This window comes from Euprymna scolopes, chromosome 39 (assembly GCF_053919585.1).
Source record: "Euprymna scolopes isolate OS-2025 chromosome 39, ASM5391958v1, whole genome shotgun sequence".
Taxonomy (NCBI): Eukaryota; Metazoa; Mollusca; class Cephalopoda; order Sepiida; family Sepiolidae; genus Euprymna; species Euprymna scolopes.
Genome location: NC_136520.1, coordinates 50,625,945 through 50,645,786, shown reverse-complemented (window position 1 = coordinate 50,645,786; position 19,842 = coordinate 50,625,945). Strand labels below are relative to the sequence as shown.

General features: G+C 32.2%; 1 pseudogene; it reads right to left on the bottom strand.

Annotated features, from left to right (window-relative positions):
* Positions 1–18,612: 18,612 nt before the first annotated feature.
* On the bottom strand, positions 18,613–18,729 carry LOC145263964 (5S ribosomal RNA; annotated as a pseudogene).
* Between the last annotated feature and the right edge of the window lie 1,113 nt (positions 18,730–19,842).

Genomic DNA, 19,842 nt, shown 5'->3' with positions numbered 1-19,842 from the left:
TATAACAATAAACAAGTATTATCAGCTCTTTTTATTGAGCACTATCTAACAACCTCGTTGAATTCATTAGTCCATTACTTTTGAATATAAAAAAAACTCGAGTATATATATATATATATATATATATATATATATATATATATATATATATATGTGTGTGTGTGTGTGTGTGTGTGTGTGTGTGTGTGTGTCTAGGTAACCTACATCTAAATCTTCAAGTGTTTAGACCACAAAATTAGCGGAAGACTTTGGTAGTGCCTGTAAAGTTCAAGTCTTTCTATTTGACCTGTTGGCAGCTAAATTCTCCCCTTAAACCTGATAAAAAAACTTGCTCCACATCTAAATACCATTTTAAAAAATAAACTTTCAAATGATTAGATCCAAAATTGGCTTAGAGTCAAATCATTTAAGTTAGATCATTTGTTGACCAACTTGTCCGCCAAATACCAGTTAAAAAGCTTGCTTTAAGTCTGAATACACTTTATGTAAAATTTGCTTGGACAAAATATTAACTGAGAGCTTAATTTTTTAAATTTTGACACCAATTTGAGCACCAAGCATTTATTGTCTTGATCTCAAATCAAGTTAACATGTTTGATCCATGACCGAGAAACTTACGTAGACAATTTCAAATTTTTAGACCTAAAAATTAGTGGAGGAGTTTGGTAGAGTTTTCAAAGATCAAATGGTCGAAATTTGGCCCTTTGACAGCTAAATATTTGGCCAAACTTTATTTTTAAAAAATTATCAAATCTCAATATATTTTATGTAAAATTTCGAGTGTGAAGTCTGAAAATTGACAGAGTAATTTGGTTGGCATATGTACACTCACAGGCAGACACACACAGGCAATGTCAACTTTATAGATATATAGATATAATAGCAATTCAGCTCAGGCCCTATTTATTGTTCATAACTTAATATGCACATGCATATATAAAGAAGTGTGCATCTGTATGGTAATGCCTTTCTATATAACAGTCTTTCTTTAACTACCATAGAGAAAAATTGCTAGAGACCGTTGAGGCTAAATTTTCTTTTACTTCGACCCCAATTATGCTTTCTTAGCAAGCATGGTTTTGGGTTCAAATCAAATTAACACGTCTGACCCATATCCATGTAGCCTACATCTACAATTTCAAGCGTGTAGTCTCATACCCCGCTGTGGAGTGTGGTAGAATTCGCAAGGTAAACTTTGACCTCTTGGCAGCTGATTAAAAAGCTTGCTTAATGTCTGAATACCCTTTATGTAAAATTTCAAATGTTCAGATCCAAAATAGTTTTCTAGAAGCTGTAAAGATCAAATATTCTTAACTTTGACTCTTTGAAGCCAAATTTTCAGTCCAAAAAAATAAAAAGCTTGCCTTATGTCGGAATACACTTTATGTAAAATTTAAAATGTTTAGACCAAAAATTGGCTGACTTATTTGTTAGAGGCTGAAGAGATCATTTTTTCTCATGCTGACGCCAATTCTGCCCCATTAACATTTACTGTTTCCAGCTTAAATACAATTATAGAGTTAGATCCATGTTCAAGTAACCTTTACATAAAATTACGAGTTTTTAGACCAAAAATCGGCGAAGAATTTCGGTACAGTTCTTGAAGGACAAATCATTGAAATTTTACCCCTTAACAGCTACATTCCTGGCAAAAAGTCAATTAAAAATATTTGCCCAAATCTCAAGACACTGCATGTCAAATTACGAGTCTGTAGACCGAAAATTGACAGACATATTTTGTAGGAAAATGTACACAGACAGACAGACAAACAGACAAACACGCGCACAGATATTTTCACTTTTATAGATATATGGAGGCATAGCTTGCTACTTATATTTCTTACCCCATCCCTGCTTTTTAAATTATATGTTCTTCCGCAAAACAAATCGTATACTTACACACTTAGTTTCTATTCGAATTTGTAGTTTTTCAGTTTGCATAGCCATTATCAACTGTTTAGAAAAATTCACAGTTTCGGTAACTCTCTTATAAAGAATCTAAATATATAATTAGTAAAATGTTATGTTCATCAAAAAACAATTAAAAAAATACTTTAGTTCATATACTACTTTTTCATAATACCGTATTTTAACAACGAAATATAACCTATCATTGCTGTTTAAATATGCAACAATAGTCGATTTAGGGCGACTACTATGAAAACGGTGTTTTTATTATGTATATATATATATATATATATATATATATATATATATATATATATATATATATATATGTATATATATATGTATATATATATATATATATTAATACACGCATATATATATGTATATATATATTAATACACGCATATATATATATATATATATATATATATATATATATATATATATATATATATAAATAAATATACTAGCATTTAAGCCCGGGCTTTTCCGTGTGTTTGGATGTGTATGTTGAGCAAAAAAATTAAGTGGCAGTAGGAATGCAGGCTCGAACCGGTACCGCAAAAGAGGAAAAGAACGGGCAAAACACCTGACGTCTTCGCTGTTACGACCACCGCCAAAACGGAAGTGACGAAAATTTAAATTAAGGCTAGACAACCGAAAGGAGAGGATGACTTTTCAAAGTATCGGCGAAAAATGTAGAAACGTGCCTAGTTGAAGGTGAAGAAATTAATGTTTTTAGCCAATCTTTCGATATTTGTCGCCTGAAATATCGAGCTAAAAACGATACTGATCTTGTAAAAATCCGTCCCTCTGTCGAAAGTTTTAGGCAGACATGCAAACATACATATATACATACATTTATATATTGGTAACTAAAAAATTCCGACCAAACCGATTAAAAAGCGTGCCCTGTCTCTGAATAACCTTTATGTAAAATTTCAAATGTTCAGACGATAAATTATCTGATTAATTTGATAGAGACCGCAGAGGTCAATTTTTTTAAAAAAATTACCCCTATTTTGCCCCCTTAACATTTATATTTTTGGGCTCAAATCAAATTATTTAGTAAGATCCAGGTCCAAGGAACATATATCTAAACTCTCAAGTGTTTAGATAAAAAATTCGCGCATAGGTTTTGTAGAGTTCTCAAAGGTCAAACCCTTGATCGTTTAACCCTTGACAGCCAAATTTCTGTCCGAAAACGGATTACAAAGATTTTTCCAATCTCAGTACCCGGTATATAAAATTTCGAGTCTGTAGACTGAAAATTGATAGAGTTATTGGGCAGGAAAATATACACACACAGGCTCGGTTACTTGTATAGTTTTATAGGTATAGTTATCCGCATGCAATACTTTTTCGCACCCGGTGTTGCCTTGTTTGGCATGAAGTTTCGTTTGGGACACCCTGTTATCATTTTCCTCTTTCATAACATAGATACCCTCACGAACAATTTCAAAAATAAAAAAAAATAAATAAAAATTGTAAATGTAACTGCCCCCAAAAAGACGCACCTGATAGCCTCCCCAACAGATATTGTAATATTTATTATTTTGCATCATTTTGTATTCGACTAAAATACAACTATCGAAACCACAGTGTTTGCATTCCTAAGGTTTGACGGATTACGTTTACAGGTCAAATTTTGCCTTTTTTACACTCTATCATTGCAATAACTATGACGCCCCAAAATATAATTAATTAAAAATCGTAAAAAAAAAAACCATAATTCATGAAAGAACGTAAAAAAGGCCAAATTTGGCCTTTAAAAAGCCAATCTGTCAAACCGTAGGGAGGCCAAATTTTAAAGACAATACAGCAGTTTCGACTGCCTTACATTTAGTCTAATAATATGATTAAAAATAAGAAAAATGAAAATTTTCGGGCTTTATTTCATCCTTAGTGTCTATTAAAGTGTTTTATTACTAGTTTTTTTATAATTTTTTGTCCATTCAATAGTTTACGCCACTAAACTACACATTTGAAAAATAATTAAATTGTTCGTTATGTTCCAAAGTTATTTCCCGCCACATTCACCAGAAAAACAAAAACAAATTGTATTTGCTATGTTTTGCCTCCACTCTAAATCTCTAAACCTGAAAAAATGCTGGCGGTGACATGTCTCGTGGAACGCTCAGTGGTCATAAAAGTGGGTTCTTCTATTACGTAAAATTTATTTTTTCCAAATTTCTTCCCTCATAATATTTATAAAGACAGTCTTCCACAATCTTCACTTTTTTTTTCTTTTTTGACGTTAATCTTATCTACTTTTTTTTACTAATACGTTAAAACAACGTATTAGTCGAAAAAAGTAGATGTTCATATGTTAGGGGTAACACGACGCTGGGTCGTGTCGTACAAAGTTACCATTTTAATTAGAAAGTTATGTTTGCAATCGATAAGATTAACGTGAAAAAAGAAAAAAGTGAAGATTGTGGAATTAAGAGGCGGGCTGCATTTTCATTTTTTAGGTGTTAAACGATGCTGGGTCACATCGTAAACATTTACCGATTGCTGTATAGCCGTTTAAGAATAATACAAAAAAAATGAAATCTTTTCAGTTTTTTTCGTGTTTTTATTTGAATTATTTAAAAATACAATAAAAGGCAAACATTTTTCTATCTACACGGAATTATTTTTCCAGCTAGAAAATTATTGAAAAACGAATTATTTTATTTGGCGCGCGTTTGTTTTTTTCTGCTTATCATCTAGGTGCAAATAACTCCAAAATAAGTTTTACAAATGTCGCTGTTTGAAATTTTAATACCAACTAAATGGAATTAAATATATTATCAATATGGTTGTTGTTTTAAATATATTAAATACCAATTTTAAATAGCACACCTAAAACAATTATCTCGTTAAATACATAACCTAAGATAACAGTATTTATTACAATCGATCTTTAATGCATATGCAAATAAGGTGATCTGTTAATTGTATATTTTTGTAAGAATCATACTATATATAGAAATGCATGAAATATTAAAGTAAGACGCTTTTTGTATATAAAAATCAAAATGTGAACGAAAAACACTCAAACAAACAGACAGGAAACCGAATTAACCTATATATATATATATATATATATATATATATATATATATATATATATATATATATACAAATATACAAATGGACGAACCGCATCACCAATCTGAAGGTCCTTCACAAAGCTAAGTCCACCAGTATAGAGACCACTATAATCAAGACCCAACATCGTTGGGTTGGACACGTAATTCGAACAGACGCAGGTCGTGTGGCTAAATGCCTGATGTACGGAGAGCTGCTGACCGGCAAAAGAAACCATGGTCGACCAAAACTGCGGTATAAAGACACTGTTAAAGCCAATCTGCAAGGGTGCCGTATCAAACCTGGAGACCTAGAGGGACATGCTATGGACAGATCAAATTGGCGAGGCTCAACTCACAAGGCTGCTGCCAACTTTGAAGAGGCGCGTAGCCAGAAACTCACTGCTGCCAGAGAGAGACACCACAGAGCAGCTTCAGCGGTGGTCACAACAACTGACTTCCAGTGCCCCAATGTTCAAGATTATGTGCCTCTAGACTGGGGCTGCGAAGCCACCTCCGTGTGCATAGATGAGATGCAGAACACAAACGTCATCATCGGATACGATAGACAACCACAAACCATACATATGTATAGGGAATTTTCCTATTGACAGACAGGGTTTCTAATGATCACTGAATAAATTGACGATGACACTGAGCGTAACCAGATTAGTAAGATGCGTGAATACTTGCCCCTACAGGTACTTTGCAGCAGAGCAGAATTTCAAGTTTAGTGTCTGGGAGCGCGTATATAAACAATAAAAAAGCTGTACTCTAATTCTTCTAAAAGCCATGAAACCTTAAGCAGGACAATTCCGACGTGACACCTACATTGGACTGTCTGATCAGTGATGTGTTATTTGTTTTCACTGAGAGAGTTTTACTGTGGTTCCAATAATTTGGAGTACTCTACAAAATTATTCTCTGCTACAAAATTATTCAGTATAAATTTTAGATAAATCATTTGTATAAACGTCCTACGTACAAAATTTGGGTCGGATGTATGTAAACACACACACACACACACCCACACACACATATATATATATATATATATATATATATATATATATATATATATACACGGTGTATATATAAAAATTGTATTCATATAAATGAATGTTCGTGCATGTATTTATTTTTATTTGCAAAATATTCTTTTAAAATAAGTGTATATATATATATATATGTGTGTGTGTGTGTGTGTGTGTGTGTGTGTGTGTGTTAAGATTACAAATACATATGCGCATATATGTTTGAGGATCGTGCAAAATAATACTGTTTACATATACAGTTAAACGTCAAATGCGACATTATTTTTGCACCAACTTTATATATATATATATGTGGGGGGGTTTATCAATAACTACTTTATTTAATCACTTGAATTAATACATAAAGATATATTTTGTGCCCAAATCTTCAGTATTTACTTCAACATATATAGGTAGAGCTGGTAGTAAGTTAAAAAAAAAACCTGAAAAATTGTAATGAGAATGACAGGCTCCCAAATCTCCCTGTATATGCGTCCATTCATTCTACCATTGATGATTTCTAGTTCACCAGTACCTTTGGATGAAAACACCCCCATACTATAATCGAACCACCGCCAAACTATACCGTAGGATTGGTATTCTTTTTGTTATAGACGGTGCCATTTTTAACCCATACATGTGTTGCATGTTTCTTCTAAAAAATTCGAGTTTTGTTTCGTCTGACCAGATTACCTTGTGCCAAAATTCTTGGGGTCGTCCCCATATGTTTTAACATAAGTCAAACGTGATCTGATACGTTTAAGCAACTCTTATTGGAGACCATGCACGATTGTATCCTTCTAACATAAATCCCAGCTTCTCTGAGGTCGGTTTGAATTTCACCACGAGTAAGAAAGGTATTTTTTGTACCTTTATGCTTACCCACCTTGATTTTTTTTGTTTAATTTCATTGGCCTACCACATCTTGGAAGATTTGCAACAGCTTCGCCAGAGTTTTTAAACTTTCTAATAAAGTTTCCAACTGGACTAAGTGGTAAATTAAGTTCCCTTGATATTATTCGTAATCTTCTTTGTGCTTATCAATGATATTTGGACGAATATCTTTTGATAACTCTTAAGAGAAAAACCTCCAAAAATCTGCCGATTTGTTGAGACATAATAGCAATTTCGTGTTTCAGCAGGACAATGATACCAAGCATACAGCCAAACCATCCAAAGAATGACTTGCAAATAACGGAATTGACGTTCTTATTTGGTCCAGTCAGTCTCCATACCTCAACCCAATTGAAAATTTGTGGAAAATATTGAAGAGCATGAAGGAATCCAAAAAATATTCAGCAATTAGAACAGTTCTGTAAAGACGAATGGCGGAAAATACTTTTACATCTTTCTAAAAGCTTGTGCGCAACTATAGAAAGCGATTGGAAGCTGTTGAATGCAATAAAGGCTATGCGACCAAATATTAAATCAAGGTATCCAATACTTTGCGTTTGTTGATTTATATTTTTCTTTAATACAGGTTGACCCAAACGAACGGGCCCTAACTCTAATTAGGCCCGTTCTTAATGTTTTGTCCGAATGAATTCAAACTTTGGTCATAACTAGTTTATTATATTCAAAACATCACATCAAAACGCAATAGCCTTTGGCCTTTTTTTCTCTTTCTACAACATATGTTCTAGATGGTCTCCATTTAGCCGTTGTTTTTTGGGGGGCACCCTGTATAAACTTTCTAAACTTTAATTTTGTGATTACTACCCAAAATATTACTTAGAACAGTAATAGGAATATACTGACAAAATTTTAGGTAAAATCTGGAACCCCAATTAGAGTTATGAAGAAAAATGTAATGCACTAATACTTTTGCGTGCCACTGTATATATCTTTATATATCTGAGTAATTTAATTCAGATATGCATGAAATTTTTGCACTAAAACTTTATGAAACTTGTTCATTAATTACGTATACATGTGTACATATAAATATATATATAAATATATATATAAGTATATATATATATATATATATATATATTCTCAGCAACAGACAAGTAATGTCTATTATGTTTTAAATAAATCGTATTTTTTAGGAAATGCTGTGTTTTTAGAAACAAATATTGTATTAAAATGATTTTTAATAAATTTTTAAACGGACCGTAAAAGTAATATTCGAAACTGATAAAAATCATAATTTAAATAATTTATTATAATCTAGTGTCGTATGAAATTTTATATAAATATTATTCTTAATCAGTGGCTAGCATCCAAAACTTATCACAGAAGTAAATCTCGTTAAAGATTAGAATTACTCTCATCTTTATCATTTCTACCTCGCTTAGGACTTATTTTCGAACTTATATGTACCAACACGTATAAATTGTATATATTTCTATACACACACACACACACACACGCACACCCACACACACACATATATATATATATATATATATATATATATATATATATATATATATATATATATATATATATATAGTAACGTGGGTGCCGCCCGGGTGTTTGGAGGTGTATGTTGAGCAAAAAAAAAAAAAAAGGATTATTCTTTTAAAATTTGATCCATTATGACCCCTTAAGATTTATTGTTTTGGGCTCAAATCGAGTTATTAAGTTAGATCCATGTCCGAGGAACCTATATCTAAAGTTTCAAGTGTTTAAACACAAAACTATCGAAGGAGTTTGGTAGAGTTCTCAAAGGTCAAATCGTTGAACTTTGACCTCTTATCAGCGAAACTTTTGGCCGAAAACCGATCACTAATATTTTCCCAAAATCTCAGTACACTGTATACAAAATTTCGAATCTGTAGACTAAAAATTGACAGACGTATTGCGTAGGAAAATGTACACATACAGACAGACACACACACACAGACACGTTCACTTTTATAGATATATAGATATATAAGTGAAAATCTCTCTCTGTCCGTCTACCAAATAACTGTATATTTTCGGTCTACATACTCGGGAATATAAGGGGTATTGAGATGAACGAACATCATTTTAATCTGGTTTGGGCCAGAAATTTGACTGTCAATTCGACGATTTGAACTTTGAAAACTCTACCAAATTCCTCCGTCATTTTTGGATCCAAACTCTTGAAATTTAAAATGTAAGGTTACTTGGATATGGATATAATTTAGAATTTTATTTGAGCCCACGAAATAAATGTAAATGGTTCCAAATTGGGGTCAAATTTGAACAAAAATGAGTTCTCCAAATTACTCAGCAAATTCCTGGTCTAAACATGTCAAATTTTACATAAAGTGTATTCCGAGATAGGGCAAGTTTTCAATCGGTTAGAGTCGAAAATTTTAGCTAACAAGGGGTGAGAGTTCAAAAGAGTTGACCTTTCCGATGTCCAGCATACTACTCAGCAAATTCTGGGTCTAAGCATTTGTAAAATTTATATTACGAATATTCGAACATGCAGCAAGAATTTTAATATGTCTTGGGATAAATTTGGCTGCCAAAAGATTAAAGTTTGAGAAGTTTACCTTTGCAGATTCTACCAAACTCCTCTGCCAATTTTGGGTCTAAAGACTTGAAATGTTCAATGTAGGTTTCTGTGACATCGATCAAACAGTTTATTTTGATTTGAAACTAAAACACTAAACGTTAATGGGTCAAAATTGGGGCCAAATTAAAAAAAAAATCTCTGCTGTCTCTACGAAATTACTTTTGATATTTTTGGTCTAAATGTATTAAATTTTACATAAAAGTATATTGACACATAGGGCGAATAAATTAGTTTGATTTTGAGAGTAATAGTAAATTAATAGGAAATACTTTTGGATTTGAGATTAATAGAGATTAAAGGGCAATAAAGTTTAGAGTTTAGTGTAATAGTTACTAAGTAACAGATAATTTCGGGTTTAAGTGAATGATAAGAGATTGGAGTAAAGAACAATAATAAATTAATAGCAAATAATTTTGGGTTTAAGATTAATAGTGAATGATAAGTTTGGAGCTAAGAACAATGATACATAAATAGCAAATAATTCTGGGTTTAAGATTAACAGTGAATGATAAGAGATTGGAATAAAGAACAATAATAAATTAATAGCAAATAATTTTGGGTTTAAGATTAATAGTGAATGATAAGTTTGGAGCTCAGAACAATGATAAATTAATAGCAAATAATTTTGGGTTTAAGTTTAATAGTGAATGATAAGAGATTGGAGTAAAGAACAATAATAAATTAATAGCAAATAATTTTGTGTTTGATACTTAATTATTAGTAATTAAGTCTGGAGTTAAAACAATTGTAAATAAGTAGCAAATAATTTTGTGTTTGTGATGAATGGTGAATTAATAATAAATACGTTTTGTTATTTGAGAACAATAGGAAATTAGCAGCAAATATTCTGGGTTTGAGATTAATAGTTAATTAATAGTAAATAAGTATGGACTGGGGGGCAATAGTAAATTAATAGTAAATAATTTTGGGTTTAAAATCAGGAGTGAATTAATAGTAAATAAGTTTGGATTTAAGAATAATATACACTTTTTATCAAGTAATTTTAAGTTTGAGTTTAGCGATGAAAACAATAGTAAATTAATAGCAAATATGTTTGCGTTTGAAATTAATTTTGAATGAATAGTAAAAAAGTGTGGAGCTGAGAACAATAGTAAATTGATTGCAAATAATTTTGGGTTTGAGATTAATATTTACTTAATACTAAGATGTTTTTAGTTGAGAAAATAGTAAATTAGTGGCAACTGAGTTTAGGTTTCAGATTAATAGTGAATTAATAGTAAATAAGTGAGAAGTTGGGAACAATAGTAAATTGATAGCAACGAGTTTGGGTTGAGATTAATAGTGAATTAATAGTGAAATATTATGAGTTAGGAACATAGCAAATTAGTAGCAAATAATTACGGGTTTGCGATTTATAGTGACTTAATATTAGATAAGTTTCGATTTGAGAGCAATATTCAATTAATAGCAAATAATTTCGGGTTGAGATTATTAGTGAATTACTAATAACTAAGTTGCATTATACAAACAACATTCGAATTATAAACCGTGGCGTCTTTAAATCAAAAGTACGCTAACGGAAATAATTTATTGCACGGGCGTCCCTTTTTAAAATTCATCATTCAATAAGGTGAAAAGCTATAGTAAACATCTATATGAGTATTTTAACCATAGTTCCTGATTTCAAAAGGCGAAAAGTTAAAAGATACATATGCCTTACTTTTAATGCTAGGTTTATTTATGGTGTTGTTTAAATTTAATAAAAACCCTTCACAATTTGCTGACGAGGAGCCCTTGTTTATTAAAAACCTATATGTAATAATTATTGTCCGTAACTTGATGTCTACCACAATAAAAACACTGTTTTCCGAAACGATCGTACAGATAATTGATTTTGTTGTTGTTCCTTCTTATGAAACGGATTTTAATTTTAATTTAATTATAATTTGATTTTTAAATTTTAAGTTATCAATCACATTACTTAATATATATATATATATATATATATATATATATATATATATATATATATACACACATATGCATAAAATGTTATTAACAAAAGGCCTGAGCAACGCTGGGCTGAACTGCTAGTATATATATATGTATATATATATATATATGTATATATTGTGTGCTTGCGTACGAGTGTGTGTGTGCGCGTGTCTGTGTGTGTGTGTGTGGCTTGAGTTCTAAGTCTATAATTCATGATAAACTTTGGAGAATTGTTTACGAAAAAAATCGAATAAATCTAATTAAAAAAACATTTCTATAATTTTAAGATAAATAAGATTTTCAGACTGACGCGATACACTGTTCTTGCAAATTATTCGCCTTAGTTTTTTATATTTAATGAGGCCGTTTGATTAGATTTCTATTTCTAACAAAGGATAGAGTAATTAAACTGGATTTACGAAAAGAAACAAAAAACAACAAATATTTGTGTTGCTTTCAGCGTCGACATAATTAAATTATCAACGTTTACATTAATTTTCTTGTTTGAATTATTAGAGTGGACATTGTAATTGATATGATGTGTCGCGTTTTCTTCGTTTATAAACAATTAAGACAAATATTCAATACACGATAACTTAATAATAAACTTGGAAGAAGCTGATAATTTAATATTCTATCATAATATGTTCATATAATATGTTTGTCTGTAAAAACGCAAGAACAGAATGCATTTTGTATTTATACGATAGGTTATCTTCGATCTGCAACCGAGGCTTATTTTTAGAGATTGTTGTTAAGAGCGAGTTATTGATATATATATATATATATATATATATATATATATATATATATATATATATATACATATATATATATTATATATATATATATATAATATTACTTAAAAAATGCTCAATATAGTTTAATTTCCGAACCTTCGTGTCCTTTTTTTTATCCTTCGAAAACCTTAATGCTGTATTCGTGTTACATGAAAAGGGGACAGAACTCAGTAATAACATAGACAGGTTTTAAAATCATATTTGAAAAAGGATAGAATCGAACTCAGCATTCGAAAGTAAAAAGCGATTATATATTGTAATTCTAGGAATGTAGCCAATTGTTTATTGTTCTTAGAAATAACTGGATGTATAAAATATGTCAGTTAAAAGTTAGAAGTTGGAGATAATGATTAACACATACATTAGATATTGAACAATTCGATTTAGAAATTTGTTTGTTTAGAAAAAAGCGTGTTTAGACATACATACATGAAATCCACGTGAATGAATCACAACTTGGTGTACGCTTTAACGTCATAAAGAAAAAAATCCCAATATAATAATAGTGGGTTCGAGTCGGAGACAGGCAGTGCTAGAGAACCAGAGAAGACATAAGACACTTAGTGAATGTCGATTCGTTCAGAATAGGAGCGGGTAGATGAGACCATGTAATCGTATAAGCTTGAATTCCTGACATCATATTATCCGGATTAGAATAAAGAATCGTTATTTTTGTTGTAAATTTGTTTTCGTTCTCGTCTTTGGAAAATGAAAGGTTAATGTGTGTTTGTCTATCATCGTAAATGAACTTTGTGTAACAACCTTTCCGAGTATTAACCGTTAACCCCGCACACCATCATCAATAAGGTATCTCCCCTCTGTGTTAAAAAGAATTGATGCATCATATCTCTCAGCTACGTGTTATAATATGATACAAAAATTCATCACAACTGTCGACGTCATGTAAATAGTATACACATGCCATTGTATATTTCCGATAGGCCCCGACCCCAACATAACTATTCAACATTCGGAGATATGTATTAGATGTAAAAGTAAACTATTCCTTCATGCACGAGGGTAAATCTTTTTCACTCCATTAGACATGGCCGTGTAGAATTTGCATAAGCTTTTAAGTATGTTTTGTTGAATAGCATCTCTAGTAGTAGTCTCCCATACACGTGTCAGGTTGCTTATTTCTGTACATTATACATGGTGATTGGGGAAGGGAAATTTCGAAACAAATGCTGCTGTCTCATTGTATGGATTACACAGCAAGTAAAATGTCAAAAAGTACATGCGACTCGATATTTATAAAACGAGTATTAACTATAGTATTGTAAAAAAAATCATTAGCATCCATTGAATTTTCACAGCAAAACACAAAGCAAGATTTTATTAATGTTTTAAACTAATAAACACTTTATTCTTAAACTCATTCTTGCAGTAATAATATTAAGGGACATTGTATGGCTAATATTACGGAAAAGAGTTAAGACATGCAAACAAGTATTGTTTAGTCATCGAAGAATCGTCTTTTAGTGGTATCATTTTTTTTACGTGGTAGTCACTACTTATCAAGGCGCGGAAGCCACTCGGGGATAAGGGTTATTGCGTGTACAGTAATCAATGGGATAATATCGCAACAATCGCTAAGAATGGAGACCTGGCAAAATGTCTTACCCAAGGGGGGCGGCCCATCAGGAACCCGTTCACGGTGGAATTGAAGACATCCACGTTGTAGTCAGGTGGGAAACAGGCACACGGAACAGAGTATTATAATGAAATATAAAGAAACATATATTCTCCTTATAAACATTTTAAACTATGTCCAGCATTTGTGCAGCCATTATTGTAGCAAGTTTCACATACTAATAGATCGAAAACTCTAGAAGATACTAGATTATGTTAATTATTATGAGTCTCATAAAATCTCAAGTTGTTATCCTGGATATGATCGTAAATTATATCCGATAGTGAACGCCGTTACTTGTGGACTTTGGCGAGTGTGGGGCCACCCTTGAATTATCATTGCTCCCAGGTCCACTCTACTGCAGAGTTGTAGTACCCGGTAGGGTCGCAATTATGGGTTAAATCGAAACCGACTTGGGAAAATATATTCTATTCAAAATTTTTTCTTCAAAATAACAATATTCGGCATTAAAAAGGTTGAAAAAGGTTGATATGCTGTAAAACAAGAACAACTAACCGACATTTCAATTTGTATCTTCGAATGAATTTTCGATTCCAATTATATATCGAATGTTGCTGTTTTTTATTTCTTAAAAACTAAGGTAGGTTTTATAAAATAAATAGAATTATTTAATTTCATATAAATACAACACACACAGACATATATATATACATACATACTACATGTATACACACACACACATATATATATATATATATATATATATATATTTATATATACACTATTATATAAAATGATCTTTGTGTGTGTGTCCGTGTGTCTATAAGTTCGTTGAACTCGAAAACGACTATGCTCATTTTTTATCAAATTCTTCCAAGATGTACCTCATATTTTTGGTAGTGTTTTGTACCGGAATGTTTTCAATAGATATCAATAATCGATAATTGAAATGATCCGATGAAAGAAAGAACAGGCGATTTGGACCAAAGTTTAGACCTTACACAGCCTAATATCACAAGGACATTAAGAAGTTTATGTACAACACGAGTCGATCGGTCCGACATATAAAAAGTCAACAGTAGGATCTCTTATATGATGTGGCCATGTTCAAAGTATTTTTGTTTACTGAAATTGTTTTACTACAATCTATTGTAAACAAAGTTACTTCGGGGTGACATACAAAGTACCTCCCTGAGCACCATACTGTGTCCCTATCCAGAGCAGACAATCGATAGATTTGATTGAAAATAAGCGATTTCACTGATTTCGATATTAATAATAATATGAGAGTGTGAAACATTCATTCATTTTTCAATCCCGACCAATGTCAGTTCTCGCTGCTAGTAGTGTGCGTTAGTTACTTATGGACTCAGAAACGGTTTGGGCTATTGCAAACGAAGCTATTGGGTGTGTCGAGGTGTTCTGATGTAGATTCTGTATCGGAATGTCTCGAATAACATTATAGAAGAAAGAAAGCCCGTGTCACCAAAGCAAATATTTGCATACAAACACACATCGCAAGTGAATTTGCGAATTTTTATTACTACACAAACAGAAAGCACAACCTTATAAAGTCAGTTGTAGAATCTATTTTGTAAGACAGGAATGACTTCAATATAAATGCTTCTTTTTAAGTCAAAATAAAACCATGATACTTGATTTCTGCATTAAGTGGAGCCATTATTTCCATATAATTTTATAAAATCCACAGTAGATTCTCGACAGTGCAATATTGACTAAAATGTATTGTGGATCAAGTCATTATAGGGAGGTAAGTGGGGTGTCCTCCAGAAACACTGCGGGGGTTCTTTAGAGAGAGCAAGGTCTCTATCGATATGCCTACAGAAAAATAGGAAATTTCACCGATTTCGATGTCAATAAATGTATTTGATGTTCTTTATTCAATGCCAGACACGTCTCGTATTTATTTTGCTCTCTACTACTATATATAAGAAACGTTGTATTTCTGTGGGCATGATTTCGTTTCTCATGTTCTTCTAGGTCGATTTATTTTGAAATTTAGCATGAATGTATTTGATTTGTTGGAGTTTACTTAGTAGATTTTGCATTGGAATGTTTCGAATAAGTATCGAAAAGCGATATTCGAAAAAATCAGATTATGAATAGACTGATTTTTTTCAGTTAACACTGTTATATAGCCTAACATCATGATGGCATTTGAAGCTAGTTATCGTCGCAAGCCTATCATATAAAATCAAGTGATTACGAATATTTCACAATTCTATATTTTCATTGTCATCGAAATCTGTGAAATCGCCCGGGAGGAAGCTTCACGTGTCTCCATGCAGTAACTTAGTCCAAAAGATGTTATTCTACGTTGCACTCTAGAGAACGTACTGTTTCTTTTATGATTTTTTTAATTTAAATTGCGTTCCAGTTAACGAAAAAAAAAAAAAAAGAAGGTTTCGTGCAGGTTTGCAAAAAAAAAAAACAAACAAAAAACACGTAAATTTTCAAGTCTTATACAATTCTTTGCAGTTAATAAAAAATAAATTAAGAAATTTACGTGCAGAGTTTGAATCTACAGACCACATAATGCAAAAAAAAATAATAATAATAACACGCTATTAACTTATCCACAGTAGAATTGTCACGGCCTGTTTTTCTATCATTGTTGCTACGCGACGATATAAAACAATAGCTTTACCGATGATAAATTAAAATATTTTGATTATCAATTATCGGGAGTATTCTGAGAAATAACTAAGATCGCTCCCAAACAATACACTAAAGTTCTGTAAATTTTAATGAAATTCTGTTCAGCCGTTTCGGAGTTTATAAGAAACGAACTCTCACGCATAGACAAAGTTGCATTTATACACACACACACATATATATATTTACATATGTATAATCGAGGGCGAAATGATGAAGACGACATGATTCCATTTCTGTTTGATGAGAACCGGCTTTCTTTTATTGTTGCAGACCATCTAGTAGTTGCTCAGTTGTGTACAAATCCCGAGAATGATAGGAGCCTTCTATCATGTCTGAAAGTGACACGGAGATGCGCCGCTGTACAACTTATGCTCTCTACCGACCCAAGTTATGATAACAGGAACATTGCCAGCACCCTCAAATTTCATCGGTGGATTGCCATAAATAACAGGGACCATAGTTATGGTATTTTGTGTGGTTTCAAATGAGGGTTCCATTATGCCACCTCACATCTGCTAAATCGGCTTGAAAGTCAACACAAAAGTGTACCTGGATCTGCTGAAGAGTGTCGTAATACCCTGGTGCAATTAGGTGGCCGCTGATAGACTCTAGGTGTGGCAGCAGAACTCGACGCCGGCTCACAAATTCCAGGAGACCCAGGCTTTGCTTCAGAAAGAATGCTACAACTTTGACTCTTCTTTCACTGTCCTCCTTCTTCCTCGACCCGTTGGACTACTTCGTTTGGTCATATGTCGAGAACATCAACATGATCTTCCACAACATCAAAGCCGGCCTGATCGCTGCCATCCACCGAGTATTCGCCGAGCTTCCGCCAGCGCTTGTAAAAATGACATGCTTCTAGCTCCGGACCTGTATCGAGGTGGTGATTAAGGCTGAAGTCGGCTACATTGAATAGATGTTAGCTCTACTACACAATTAAGTTACCAAATTGATTTTTTCAATAATATATATATATATACTAGCAGGGGTGCCCGGCGTTGCGCGGGTGTTTTGAGGTGTATGCTGTGCAAAAAAAACAAACAAAACAAAAAAAATGGTCAATTTTTTAAAACTTTGACCCCTATTATGACCCCTAAAAATTTATAGTTTCGGGTTCAAATCACTTTATTAAGTTAGATCCAGCTTCAAGGAATCTATATCTAAAATTTCAAGTGTCTAGACCCAAAATTGTCGGAGGAGTTTGGTAGAGTTCTTAAAGGTCAAATCGTTGAAATTTGACCCCTTAACAGCCAAATTTCTGGCTGACACCCGTCACATCGATTTTCCCAAATCTCAGTACCCGGTATTTCAAATTTCGAATCTATAGACAAAAAATTGACAGAGTTATTGCGTAGGGAAATGTACACAGACAGACACACAGACAGACAGACAGACAGACAGACACGTTCACTTTTATAGATACACTAGCATGGGTGCCCGGCGTTGCCCGGGTGTTTAGAGGTGTATGCTGAGCAAAAAAAAAAAGGGGGTAATTTTTTAAACTTTGACCCCTATTATGACCTCTGAAAATTTACTGTTTTGGTCTCAAATAAAGTTATTACTTTAGATCCATGTCCACGAAACCTATATCTAAAATTTCAGGGGTGTAGACCCAAAATTGTCAGAGGAGTTTGGTAGAGTTCTTAAAGGTCAAATCGTTGAAATTTGACCCCTTAACAGCCAAATTTCTGGCTGACACCCGTCACATCGATTTCCCTAAATCTCAGTACCCGGTATTTTTAATTTCGAGTCTATAGACTAAAAATTGACAGAGTTATAGCGTAGGGAAATGTACACAGACAGACAGACGCACAGACACACAGACAGACACGTTCACTTTTATATATATATATATATATATATATATATATATATATATATATATATACATATATATATATGTATATATATATATATATATGGATACCCACGAAGGGTTGCTTTCGCGTGAATTTTTTCGTGGCAGGAGGTGTGCAACTCCAAGCACACCTCTACTGAGACGACATTGTTAAATACCAGAGGCAAGTGAAGTACAAGACGACGGGAAACAAATGCCGAGATAAGCGGAGAGTACATACAGCACCTACAATTCCCAAGTGGTCACCTATCTGGTACTAACCAGGCTCAACGTTGCTTAACTTCGGTGATCTGACGAGAACCAGTGTGTCGACGCGATTATTCCGTATATATATATATATATATATATATATATATATATATATATATATATATATATATAAAATGTATATATATATCTAATATATCTAATATAATGTATATATATAATATAATGTATATATATACATATATATATAGACATATATATATATATATAGACGTGTATATATATATATATATATATATATATATATTTACATCAGCTTATATCAAGAAATAGTCTAGACATATCCCGTGATTTGATACTTCTCTTACTATGCAACATTTAACGCTCAATAATTAAACACATTTTTAAAAAGTATCTTCTTCATTGATTGTCAAGTCAATTTATTCTGAAAATGCTTTGATTAGCAGATTGGCTAATTTTGTATGCTGTCTCTATTGAATTTTAAAGGGTTTCCAATTTATTTTGGAAAAAGGATAACATCTATTAAATATTGTCAACCCCAAATATATCTGAATTTATATCGCCCTTGAGTACCGATCTTTTCAATCGTGGAATTTGAAAAGAACGCGAATAAATGAAGTAATCTTTGAAAGTAAATTAATTTTATGAAAAACTTATTCTAGAAAGACAGTCTTGTAATATTAGATGACAAAGCTCTTTATTAATTGTTGGCATGGATATCTTATTAAATATTTACCTAATCAACACTGTTTGTAATTAATTGTAAATTTTGTGTTAATATTGACTACATCCATTTTGGATGTGGTCTATAAAAGAGTTTATTTTATGTACAGTGTAACCCGGATATAAGAAAGACGGATATACGTATAGACCAGATTAAAAAAAGCTGCAGGGACCGGAAAAGAAGTATCTTATATCAGGGTAACATTGCATATCGTTTTTTTTTTAATTCAGAACGAATAGATCAGACAAGATTTCAAATTGCTATGAACTGAACTTACGCATTTATTACCTAAAATTTCTATTTAGCTCTTGAATATATTGACGGCGTGGGACTCTTAAAACAACTGCTATTATTGACGTGCGTCATTGAATGCATAGCAAAAATTATTGAGCATATATTAGATACTATTTAATAAAATTGCTCTTCGAGTACAAAATATATCTCGTTTTAACAGTACCACTCCTGTTTTCGAAGCTATCAAGCTTTGAGAG